This window comes from Dermacentor andersoni, chromosome 1 (assembly GCF_023375885.2).
Source record: "Dermacentor andersoni chromosome 1, qqDerAnde1_hic_scaffold, whole genome shotgun sequence".
NCBI classification, from domain to species: Eukaryota; Metazoa; Arthropoda; class Arachnida; order Ixodida; family Ixodidae; genus Dermacentor; species Dermacentor andersoni.
In genome coordinates, this window is record NC_092814.1 from 239,118,466 (window position 1) to 239,131,873 (window position 13,408).

Here is a 13,408-nt window from a genome sequence, read left to right on the forward strand (position 1 = left end):
AGAGAAATAGCTGGAACCGTGGAGGCAGTCAAGGGCGTCGTCTATACGTGGAAGCGGGTAGACGGCCTTCTTAGTAATGTTGTTCAGATGGCGGTAGTCTACACAGAAGCGCCACGTGCCATCCTTCTTAACCAACACTACAGGTGACGCCCAGGGACTCGAAGAAGGCTCAATGAAGTTTTTGTCTAGCATTTTGTTGACTTCGCTTTCAATTACTCGGCGTTCCGACGCAGAAACTCGATACGGTCGTCGGTGAATAGGAGTAGCATCGCCAGTAAGATTCCGATGCTTGACCGCGAGCGTCTGGCCTAAAGGGCGATCGTCGAAGTCGAAAATATCTCTGTAGGACGATAATACTTGGTAAAGGTCTTCAGCCTGCGCAGAAGACAGGTCCGTCGCAACCATTTTCTGTATCTTTGGAACGGCGGCCGAGGCGGGCACGATGGGCCTGCTAAGCTCGCAAGAAGCATCGGTTGATAACGCTGCCACGTGATGGTCGCCTAGACAATCAACGTTGGCAAGGCAAATACCTTGTGGTAGAATTTGCTTTGCCAATCCAAAGTTAAAGATAAGTATGCGAGTGCGGTTCGCAGTAATAGTAAGTATACTGCGAGGCACGGTAACGTCATACTGTAGTGGAATGTCGGGCAGAGGAGTGACGAGGTACTCGCCATCAGGGACTGGTGGGGAAGACAAGAGTTCAATATAGGCTATTGATTTTGGCGGCAGGCGAATAAAGCCGGTGGGGCGTAGGCGGCACTGGGGTGCGTCAGAAGGTTCTGCGAGAATCGGCAACTCAAGGCGAAGGGTACTGGCAGAGCAGTCAATAAGGGCAGAATGCGCGGCGAGAAAGTCGAGGCCAAGATTAGGTCGTGGGGGGAAATGAGCAATCACGGTGAAGAGGACAGGGGTGTGGCGGCCGGCAATGCTGACTCGTGCCGTACACATGCCGATAATAGGCACAGTACCGCCATCCGCAACGCGGACGACGCGTGCCGACGCTGGGGTGTGGAGCTTTTTGAGTCGTCGTCGGAAGGCAGCACTCATAATAGAAAGATGTGTGCCTGTATCGATGAGTGCAGTGACAGGATAGCCGTCAACGTCAAGAATGTTTTGGTTCGTTGCTAATGTGAGCAAAGGATTTGAGGGCAGGGTTGACAACGCAGCTTCACTTCCAGAAGCTGCAGTGCCTAGTTTTCCGGCTGGGTCCGGGAGGCGATAGGCGGCGAAGAGAAGCGGCGGGGTTGGGGCGAACGAGACTGACGGCGTCGAGGTGAGGGCGAGCGGCTGTAGGGAAGCCTCGGAGCAGGGGCATCAGCAACAGTGGGTTCATGGCGGGTGGCATAGGGAACAGAAGGTCCATAAGTGCGGGAATAAGTGGCGGCGTATGTCCGAGGAGGTGGTGGCCATCGGTTGCGGCAGTGACGAGCGACGTGGCCGATGCGACAGCAGTGGAAGCAGATCGGCCATTCGGGTGGGTTGCGGCGAGATATGGCAGAAAAGGACTGTCGGGGACGATGAGGGCCGGTAGAGAACTGGGGAACCTTGGGTTGAGACGTTGTACACACGGATTTCAGACCCATGTTCTCAAATTCCTGTCAGACTACGGCCTGAATCATCGCAATCGTGGTTGCTGGCGGATCGGGAGGCGTCGCGGCGAAAGCTGGCTGACAGGCGGCCTCGAGCTCGCGGCGAACAATACGGGTGACGTCGTCACAGCTGGTAGCCTGATGTGGTCGACCCTCACATGTCGACGTAGCAGCAGTGTTGGGTAGCCGCGTGATGTGGTGTGTGATACGACGGCTCTTAGCCTGTTCAAGGCGACGGCATTCTTTAATGATGGCGTCGATTGTCGAGACGTTGCCGAAAACAAGCAAATTGAAAGCGTCGTCGACGATGCCTTTTAGGACATGTGACACTTTATCAGCTTCAGACATAGCGTCGTCAGCTTTTCGGCATAGAGCCAAGACGTCGAGGATGTATGAAACGTACGGCTCTGTAGATGTCTGAACACGAGACGCAAGAGCCTTTCTCGCGGCAACCTTGCGGCCAATGGGGTCGCCGAACAGTTCCCTGAGCTTTTCTTTGAAATTGTCCCAACTGGTTATCTCGTCGTCATGCGTCTGGTGCCACACGCGTGGGATGCCGCCGAGATAAAAGATGACATTGGCGAGCATGATCGTTGGGTCCCACCTGTTATTAGCGCTGGCATGTTCATATAGCTTGATCCATTCGTCAACGTCCTGTCCCTCCAGGCCAGAGAACACACCAGGGTCGCGATGTTGGGCAACCGTGACGACGGGAGCAGTCGGACAAGCCGAAGCCGTTGCAGAGGTGGTTTCGTCACCGGCAGGCATGGTGACAAGCTCGATGTACCGACCACTCCGGAGTTCCGTGGCGAGGACGGGGATCGCTCACCTCCACCAGAATGTTACGTGTAGAAAGATACAGACGGAAGAGGCTATTTACAAGCTATTTACACTGGACTGGAGCCAGAGCGCCCGGCCGACATTTTCTCGCGCCAGGGGCACGGACCCACTTCGTCGTCGTTCTCGCGGCGGCTCGTCTCTCGGGCATCTACCAATAATATCGTAATAATATATATATATATATATATATATATATATATATATATATATATATATATATATATATATATGTGTGTGTGTGTGTGTGTGTGTGTGTGTGTGTGTGTGTGTGTGTGGAGGTATCAAGAGGTAGCTCGTAGGTCACGTGTGTCACTTAACGCAAGACACGGTATGGGCCTGAGTAGGGCGAAATCAGCTTCTCACGAAGACCAACTCGCCGTGCTGGTCTCCAAAGAAGCACGACGTCACCAGGGTTAAAGTGGGCATTAGGGTGACGAGTGTCATATATGCGTCGTTGCTTTTGTTGGGAAGGGATCAGACACAGGCGTGCGATCTCACACGCCTCGGTATCTCTAGATATGGCATCAGGCGCATATTCTGACGTTGCATCGAGAACGGCTGGGAGGTCTCGTCCGCACAAGAGAAAAAATGGAGACAAATAAGCGGAATCATGGCGGAACGTATTGTAGACGAATGTAACGAACGGCAGAGCGTCATCCCAGTCACGGTGGTCAGTAGAGACGTACATAGCGAGCATTTCTGTGATAGTTCTATTGAGCCGCTCTGTGAGGCCATTGGTCTGAGGGTGATAGGCCGTTGTAAACTTGTGCTTTGTAGCGCAGGTGTGCAAGATGTCCTGGACAACCTGTGAGAGAGAGTAGCGGTCCCGGTCGGTAAGGAGTTGTCGGGGAGCACCGTGGTGAAGTATCACCGCGTTGAGACGGAAGTCAGCGACGTCGGTTACACAACTGGTAGGGAGAGCTCGCGTGATCGCGTATCGGGTGGTGTAGTCCGTAGCAATTGCTATCCACTTGTTCCCACTAAGCGATTGAGGAAAAGGGCGAAGGAGATCAAGACCAACCCGAAAGAAGGGCGTAGGTGGTACTTCAATGGGCTGAAAACGGCCAGCTGGTAGGGCTACTAGTTTTTTGCGGTGCTGACAAGATTTACAGGAGGTGACGTAACGGCAAACGGAACGGTAAATATCGAGCCAAAAGAAACGACGCCGAACACGGTCATATGTCTTTGAGACTCCCAGATGACCATCGGTCGGGACATCATGCAACTGTGCGAGCACAGTCTCACGCATATGCTTGGGAATGACCAGTGGCAGTTCAGGGTCATCAGGGTGCATGTTGTAACGGTACAATATGTCATCCTGCAGCACAAACATACGCGAAGAAGGGAAAGTTGCCAGACACGTCAGGCTGAGAAGGATGTCTCTCAGGTAAGGGTCGCGTCGTTGCTCATCGGCGATGCCACCAAACGTGGTAAGCGAGAAGACGCAAGTTCACTCGCCGGTCTCAGGGAGGTCTGGTGTGTCAACTGGATGACGTGACAAGCAATACGCGTCTTCATGGAGTCGGCCTGTCTTATACACTACTGTGTAAGAGTACTCTTGGAGCCGTAGAGCCCACCGACCGAGACGTCCACCTGGATCTTTTAAAGACGAAAGCCAGCATAGGGCGTCGTGATCGGTGATAACCTTGAAAGACCGTCCATAGAGGCGGGGGCGAAATTTACCCACAGCCCAAACGAGGGCGAGACATTCATGTTCGGTGATCGAGTAATTGCGTCGCAATCGTGCTGTCATTGTGCCAAAACAGCGCCGATGCCGTGGCCGCTGGCGTCGGTGCGAACCTCCGCTGGGGCGGACACGTCAGAGTGGCCGAGAATCGGGGGCCACGTGAGTGGCGTCAGCTCAGCTAATGCACTCGTTTGGTCGGGACCCCAGATAACAGTCCCGTATTTCTTAAGAAGTTCCGTTAGAGGGCGTACGATGTCAGCAAAACTTCGCACGAGTTTGCGGAAGTATAGGGGCAGAGGCCTACAAAGGTTCGAACGTCGGTTTCGCAGGTGGGCACAGGGAAATCCTTGACCGCGCAAACTTTCTCCGGATCGGGACGAACACCGGAAGAGTCGACGAGCTGTCCGAGTACAGTAAGTTGCCGGCGGCCGAAGTGACATTTCGCCGAATTCAGCTCCGAACAATGAAAGAACTCTCGAGAGACGCTCGAGGTGTATGTCAAAAGTTCGCTAAAAGACAATGACATCATCGAGGTCGCACAAGCAGATTGACCACGTTAAGCCTTGAAGGAGGCCGTCCATCATTCGTTCGAATGTAGCGGGAACATTGCATGGCCCAAATGACATCACCTTAAACTGATAGAGCCCATCAGGTGTAATAAACGCCGTTTTTTTACAATCCATGTCGTCAACTGCAATCTGCCAATAGCCGGAACGAAGGTCTATCGAAGATAAATACTTATAACCACAGCCAGACATGAACTGCCGCATCGTCTGACTCATATTAGGCCAGTAAAATCTTTCTTGAAGAGGGCAAAGAATTCTCGCTGCTCCCATATGAGCGGAGGTTAAATAGGCATGCATAGCCTGCAAGATGGAAGTGTGCAGACTTTCCGAGACTACCAGGAGATATCGTGAGCCTGCAGTAGAATAGTTCTTCTTGTGTAGAAGCCCATCACGTGTGCAGAAACGATTGGCGGTTGATTTATTTTTGGCAGCCAGCAGTTGCTTTAAGGTGCCGTCATTTTGCAGCTCAGTCTTAAAGGTATTTATATTAGGAAATGCTGGCTCCAAGGATGCGATATAGTGGTCGAAGTTGTCCGCGTCACAGTCCATCGTGGGAAGCGGTAGCCGCGAAAGGTATTCTGCGTCGGCGTGCCGTCGACCACTTTTGTAGGAAACGGTGAAGCCGTGCTCCTCTACACGAAGCGTCCAACGTGCAAGCCTACCAGATGGATCACACAGATTGACGAGCCAGTACAAAGAAAGATGGTCTGTGACAATGGTGCAGGGACGTCCGTACAGGTATAACCGAAAGCGCCGTACTGCGAAAATCACCGCGAAGCATTCCTGTTCTGTAACAGTGCAGTTGCGCACCGACTTTAGAGCGCGACTCGCATACGCTACGACGTGCTCTTTGGTGTTGAAGCGTTGAATAAGAACAGCGCCGACACCAATACCGCTAGCATGCCTGTGCAGTTCTGTGGGAGCCAAAGGGTCGATGCGTTTCAGAACTGGATGGGATGTCAAACGGAACTTCAGTTCACGAAAAGCAGATGCACATTCTGGGTCCAGTAAAACTGAACGCCTTTGTGAAGCAAACACGTCAGCAGATGCGCGATCTGAGGAAATCTGGGAATAAATCGGCGGAAGTATGAGCAAAGGCCCAAGAAGCTTCGTAGGTCTTTTACTGAGCGAGGCTGCTTAATGGCTTCCACCGCAGCCATTTTCGCTGGATCAGGTCTTATTCCCTCTTTGTCCACTAGGCGGCCTATAACCAGCGTTTGGCGTTCTCCAAATCGACATTTCTTGGAGTTTAGTACCAAGCGTGCTTTGCCTAAGCACTCTATCACAAGATTGAGGCGCGCGCTGGGTTCACAAAACGTGCGTCCGAAAATCACGACACCATCCAAATAACACATGCAGACTTCCCACTTCAAACCGCGCAAAATGTTGTCCATGAAGCGCTCAAAAGTTGCAGGCGCATTACACAGCCCAAACGGCACCACATTAAATTCGAAAAGTCCGTCTGGTGCAATGAATATCGTTTTTTACTTGTCTGCCTTGTGCGTTAGAATCTGCCAGTATCCAGACCGCAAGTCTACGCTCGAAAAGAATGAGGCCGAAGAAAGGCAATATACAGCGTCGTCAATTCGTGGCACAGGGTGCACGTCTTTCTTGGTAACGGCACTGAGGCGGTGGTAGTCAACGCAAAATCGGCATATTCCATCTTTCCTTTTAACTAGAATTACTGGGACTGCCCACTGACTACTCGACTCTTGCATAGCGTTTTTTTTAGCATGTCATGGACTTGGTCATTGATCACCTTGTGCTCCGAAGGTGACACCCGGTATGGCTTCTGTCGCAGAGGCTGGTGAAATCCCGTGTCTAAGCGATGCTGTACACGAGAAGGGGGAAAGGATGGTGGAGCCTCTCGCTGGGAAAAATCGAACACTGCGAAGTGTTTTCGTAGAAAATTTGCCACTTCCTGACGTTGGCTAATACTAAGCGATTTGTTTATCATAGCCACCATGGGAGCGTCCGTGGCGCATGCATTCGAATGTGACTCATCCGGGGTATCCGAGGCTTCAGCAAGGATGGCGAGCGGCAGCATTTGATGTTCACGAGTAGCCGCAAGTTTTAGACACTCTGGTAGTATTGTAGGTTCATTGGAGCAATTTATGGTCGATAAGAGAATACGCCCGTCGATAAACAACAGTGTACAATAGGGCACTCGAACATTATACTTAATGCAACTAAGTTGAACGGGCTTTGCGGTAGCGTCAAATGTTCTGTCGGTTGCAGGGGAACAGGAGACCGGGACACATTTAGCAGACAACGGTTGTCCGACGTTATATGTGGACATACAAAGCGCACTCTCGTAACACGGTGGGTGTCCCACAAATACGGCTGAAAGGGCCGAGGACCAGAATTATGTCATGCGTAGCATGAGGTAAAGCTGCGAGTTCCGCGTTAAATGTTTCACTACCCAACCTAGCTTCTACACTACACACACCTACAGGATACAGTAGTTCTCCGCTCACTGCACGAAACATATCGGTGCAGTCCTATGAAAACAGCACTTTTCGTCCTATAGCAGGTATTTGAGTGCGAGACTCATTGCTGAAACGGTCGCTCCTGTGTTCACTAAGGCTATTGTTGAAACGCCGTATACACGCACGCACACCTCATTTTTGAACATGCAAATTGGCGAAGGAATTTTTGTCAAAATCGAAGACTGTCCAGCGACCTCACCTCCAATGGCCGCACTAACTAGTTTTCGGGCGGAGGCGATGGGTAGCGACACCGGCGAGACGGCGATCGACTTACGCGAAGGGCAGGCGCTGGTCTCGAGCGCCGATACGAGGCAGGCGAACGGTTTCACAGTGTTCCCAGGGTCCCGTTGAACATACCGCTTAGATATAAGTACGCACGGGCAATGCGTTGCTGGCCAGATATTGTTGATCGGTCGTACCTCGGCGGCTGGCGGTGTTGCGGGGCGAGGTTGCAGTACCCGGAAATGTGGCCCTCAATACCACCTTTGTAGCACAAGGGAAGAGGACGCTCGACAAAATGCCGCTCAAAGCGCTCAGCAGGCAGAGGTCGTTCAACTGGGTACAGCATCTCAGTACGCTGAACCGGGCCCGTCCGCCTCTGTGCATTACGGCTGGGGTGAAAGCGTTGCCCTTATTGCGGTTCTGACAGAAACACCTCCAGATGTGGCCACGTAGTTCCAGCCAAATTGCCGTTTGTGACACACACAGGTGGTGGAAAAGTAGCACATGGTGCTGCGAGCGCTGAGTAATACATATACTGGGTGCGTAGCCAGCGGTTGAACTGTGTTGCACACTAATTCTTTGTGTCGCCGCTGTTCTTCGCGTACTATTTCCAGGATAGTACAGGCAACGTCGGTGGACGGACTCGTATCGACGCTGGCGATAGTTGTCACGTTTGCCAGTCTTCCCAATTTGGGCGCAATACGACGTGTCTTCCACGTCTTAAATGTACAGCAGTGACGCAAGACATCCGAGACGGAGGTGAGGTCTTCTCTACCTATCAGGCAATTGTAGACGTCTTCTACGATGCCTTTCAGAAGACATCCGACTCGGTGTTCCTCAGATATCCGCCGGTTTATGATCTTGCACAGCTTGAGTACTTCCTTTATATAGGTAGGGCGTGTCTCTCCCGGAGTTTGAGTTTTTTGGGCAAGTGTTCCCTCCACACGTTTCTTTTTCGCATAAGAAAACATTTTCCTATTTCCTCAACAAAGAGTTCCCACTCTGTCAAGGACTCTTTGAGGTTCTCAAACCACACCAGTGGGTTTCTCTAGAGAATAAGACGAGGTTATCAAGCTTCGTAAGCAAGTTCCAGTGATTATATCGGCTCACCCTATCGCAGTGCGTAGGCCACTCGTGCGCGTCTTCTCCCGTTCTTCCCTCGAAAGAGCGTGGTTCCATTTAGTGGTGTGTGGCTGCAGCGGGCATGGACATTTTCGCAGTTACAACTGGCGCTGGGTCTGGTTCTTTGTTCTGGGACATGATGAATGTTGTCGGCGACAGACCGGCAAAACGGCGGCTCCGGCTAAGTTCAAGCGGATGCGACTCCGTAGTACGTCGACGTCGTGTACCCCGCACCTCCACCACTCTGTTACGGGCTACTGCCTGTGAAGAGAGGGTTTATTGGGACACGACATAACCGACGACCTTGAGCGCCAGCCGAGGTTGTAGATCTAGATCATTGTGATCTACTGGCACGTGCCCACTCTAGGGCATTGGCCAAGGATCGGGTAGGTTAAAGTGTAAAATAAGTCAAAATTTTATAATAGGTAAGCTATAAGTGAAAGAGAGATTGTAGAGCCTGCATGATTTTATGAAACTGCAAATTCTACCATGATCATAAAGTAAAACAATTCAAGTTCAATTTTGGTGAAAAAAAAAAGTAGGCTAAAAAATGGATTCAGTTTAAATCTCATTGATCCTAAAGGAAAATCTTGGATGGCAGCGCTAACCTTCCCGTCGCTATGCCCAAGTGTGGAGGTACTCAAAGAAAGCACATTTTGCACAGTTAAATCTAATCGTAGTCGGAGTGGTATTTATAGGGTTCGTTTTCTTAGGCTAATAAATCGTTGACAAGCAAGAAAAACGGGTTCTATGGTCTCATCTTCCTTACAAGCATGACAAATCGGTTAGGGTGCCAGACCAGCCCCGTATAAATAAAAATTTAAGGAAGGTATGCGACAGCGAAGCCTACTAATAGTTATTTCAATTTTTATTGATTGGCATAGAGACCCTATCCAGGGTACAAGAGAGAATTCTCACATCATCATTTGCCTCCGAACTCTTACAGCTATGATCAGGGCTGATGTAGGGAGAAATTTAATGGCTGGGCCAGCTATCGACACTTTCGTCAATGAATCAACCTTTCCTTTAGAACTAGGCCTGTATGTTCCGGTACCAAGACTAAATGGATATTAGTTAATTGTTAACGTAGTGAGGATTTAAACAATTGCATAACCTGAGATTCATTAGGTCCTGTGAGTGAAGTGCACAAGGACAAAGAATCAGTAACAATGACCACATAATCTATTGTTAGGTTTAATTTACGAATAGCCAGTACTATCGCTAAAAATGCTGCAAGAAATATTGGTACTGTTATAATCGACCTGTCAAGTGTGAGAAACATTCAGGCGTGCGTTCCCATGTCGAGATGATTTGCCTGGTCCCAGAAAAGGCTGTCAGGATAAACCTGGACGTCGCCCTGTCAAGTGTGAGAAATGTTGAAGCGTGCATTCCCATGACGAGATAATTGCCCTTTTCCCCGAAAAAGCGTCACCCCTTTACGCACTGAGCAGACACAAAGGGAAGGACGAAGAGGAGGAGACACGAAGGGGAAAGACTCGTCGACTTCACAACCTGACGAAGGCACTGATACTTCCAGAAGTTCGCCAAGTTTTCCAAGAACATATCGACTACCACAAGACCGCGAGGGCTTATGTAAGGCCGTCCTGGCTCCCGTGTTAAGCAGAATCGCTCGAGACTCGGATAGAGTCGCAACCATGTACCAATGAGGTGAATACATTCTTTTCAATTTTTTTTCATCATCGGGATGCCCGCCTTCATCGTCGTTTCTTGATTCTTGCAAGGAAGACCCATTTCACCCGGTCGAGATCGTAGCAGTACATAGTCTGATAGCTGCACTTGGGAAAATATCGTCAAATTATCTGTTAAGAGAACTTTCCCCCTCACAAATGTGCTTTACCTATCTGATACTAACGTTCAACGGATAGAAAAGTGTTTGTACTAGATCAACCCGAGGAGTATGGAATCTAGGCCAATGTTCATCGAAAAACATACTAGGCTGAGAATCGAATACTATTTGCCAACGTATTATTGGTGCTTAGTACGTCCTTAGAGATGTTTATACCACGAGCACACGAAACCGTGTTACAAAAGAAGGAATTCTTGCTTCTATAGATACAAAAATAGTAGCTGCTGCAAATTATGAAGCCATAAACATAGTCTTATTGCCTGCTTTTCTAGAAGAGCAAGGGGGCGAAGCTTTGTTGCGCTCTCCAGGGTAGCGTACCCCACCGTTGCCGTGTTGTTGCGACGCTTGCTTATCGAAGCTCGACCGACGTTACTATTCGGTAGCGTGGCGTTGTCCGCTGGCTGCAGGCGTCCGGTAGACCATGGCGACGAGGCAAGATGAGACGATTTCTAGTGCGAAACTTGCACGGTTTATTCAATGGTTGGTGAAAAATGAAAAGAAGAGAATTAAGGGAAAAAGTACATTGCGGGGCCCTTTAAATAGGCTCACTAAAGTCGTAGGCGGGATCTTGCTCACATCAACGTCACGGGATATGCACTGAGTTCCACGGTGCTTTACGGTGGCACCCACTCACGCGACGACCTTTCACGAGCCCGCCTCCGCAAGTGGCGACCAGCAGGTCCGGGATCGCAGGCGCTTATCCTTCCTTCTAGGCGACGTTGGTTCGCGGAAGTTCTCCTGTAGAGCTTGACAGTTCGTGGAAAGGGCGTCTGGTTGTAGATTGGCGGCTCATCCATTGTCCCAGTTGACGTCTTCACGAGCGTGCCTCCGTTGGCGGCAGCCGGGGGTCCTGTCTGGTTCGCGGAAAGGGTTTTCGCGCACATACACGAAGGGGCCTCTAAGCACTGCGGGACCCTACCAGACCGGTCATCCACTCAAGACAACCATGGAAAATTAGGAATCCATCCTTCGTTTCGATGAGGCATGGTGGTAGAGCATCCTTTTTGCCCGGGGTGTTACGCGCCAACCGTAACAGCATCTCCGGCGGGGGAGGAAGATCCCGACGCGTAGGGGCCAGCAGCCACTGGGCGAGGGATCGGCGTTTCAGTAGCAGAATTTCCCTCAGGGGTGACGAACCCCTGGTTCGTAGCTGGTAGATTCCTGGGAGTCGTTCGTCAGTCCTCGTGGCGCTCTTGTGTCCTTTCTCCCTGGTCTGGTGCGGTGAAACGGGACTTGCAAACACGTCTCGCAACTTTTCGTCTCCTGTTTGGGCAAGCAATCACTACAGAACAGTGCTGGACTCACCACCACAAAGCAATCGAGCACAAGACCACCCTCCTCAAAGATACACCAGGCTTTAAAAAAAAAAAAACCCCGCTACTGCTTTCCCATTCCTTTCGCGCGTCCTCCCTCCCAGAACACTAAAAACAGCCATTTCTTGAAAGCGTTAAGACCTGTTTACTAAAATCAGCTAACAATCGACTACAGCTTCGCGATAATAAAAAAACGTATGAAAAAAAAATACAAACGTAAAAATGCCACGCAAACCCGAGTGAGCATGAGACTCGTTACTCTAGGAGAAAAGACTCAGACCGTCGGCATTGAGTTAAGCTTACCCTTCTTGTAGCGAATATCGAAGGTGTATTGTTGAAGAGCCAAGCTCCAGAGCAAAAGACGGCCGTTTTTCGTAGACATGGACTGCAGCCATGTGAGGGGACCGTGGTCAGCCTCTATGGACCAGCGATATAGCAAGCTAGCTTCTGCACCGCCCATACTACGCAGGCGCACTCCTTTTCTGATGCACTGTATGCTTCCTCACGAACTGAAAGCTTTCTAGTGGCGTACAGTACAGGGTGTTCATTTTCGTCATCTCTCTTTTGACAAAACACCACCCCCATACGCCTGTCGCTGGCATCACACTGAAGAATGAATGGCTGAGATGAGTCGGGCTGAGATGAGCCTTCAACACTGGCTGACTCGTTAGTGCTTTCTTTAGCATACTAAAAGCGTTTTCTTTTTCGTCATCCCACTTTACCGTTTGTGGTTCTGTTTTACTCAGAGCATCCGTCAAAGAACTTGCAATCTCGGAATAACGCGAGATATATCTTTGGTAATAACCCGCCAAGCCAAGGAATGATCTGATGTGCCGCTTGGTGCGTGGTTGCGGGAAGTTGTCTGTTGCGGTAAGTTTCACCTCGGAAGCCGACGATCGCCTTGCCCTATTACGTGACCCAGATAAGCTACCTCCGCGCGCTCTAATTGGCATTTGGGAGCCTTGACAGTTAAATTGGCCTCTCGTAGACGACACAACAAGGTTCGCAAGTGTTGCATATGATCCGCCCATGATAAAGAAAAGGTTGCTATGTCATCGAGATACGGAAGTGCAAAGTCCTCCATTCCTCGTAGAACCTGGTCCATAAGGCTAGAGAAACAATATGGAGCAGTCTTCAATCCAAAGCTCAGGACTTTTGGCCGAAAGGTTCCCATCGGGGAAATAAACGCCGCAAGCCTGCTTACACTTTTGGTCAACGGAACCTGCCAGTACCCTCTGACTAAATCGAGCGTAGAGATGAAATTAGCACTTCTCACTTTCTCAAGTCTTTCCTCGATATGCGGTATTGGGTTGGTCTGGTCCTTCGTGATTAATTCAAGCCGGCGGTAGTCGATACACGGTCGCGAATCCTTTCCGGGGACCTCAACCAAGAGGTGAGGTATAATCACTCTCCTGGCTCGGTTACACCTAGTTCTAACATCTTGTTTATTTCAGCGGCCATGACTTGACGTTGACGAGGTGAAACGCGATAAGCTTTCGAACGAACTGGGTTCGATGAGGTTAGCTCGATATCGTGAAAGATCGCAGTGGTCCTGCCAGGTGTATCTGAAAATATGTATTTAAATTCAAACACGAGTTTCCTCAGTTCGGCACTTTGATTGGGATTCAACGCCGCCTGCTCTACTAGCTTGTCTATGGCCTCGTGAATGTCTTTTGCTCCCGTTACTGATGTTAACTCCGGAAAGTCTACATG

General features: G+C 50.3%; 1 protein-coding gene across 1 annotated transcript in view; it reads left to right on the forward strand.

The window, feature by feature from the left end:
- The window catches only part of LOC126547988 (fatty acid CoA ligase Acsl3-like), a 120,511-nt gene that overhangs the window by 88,819 nt on the left and 18,284 nt on the right, over positions 1-13,408 (forward strand). The gene's annotated exons all lie outside the window — the stretch shown is intronic.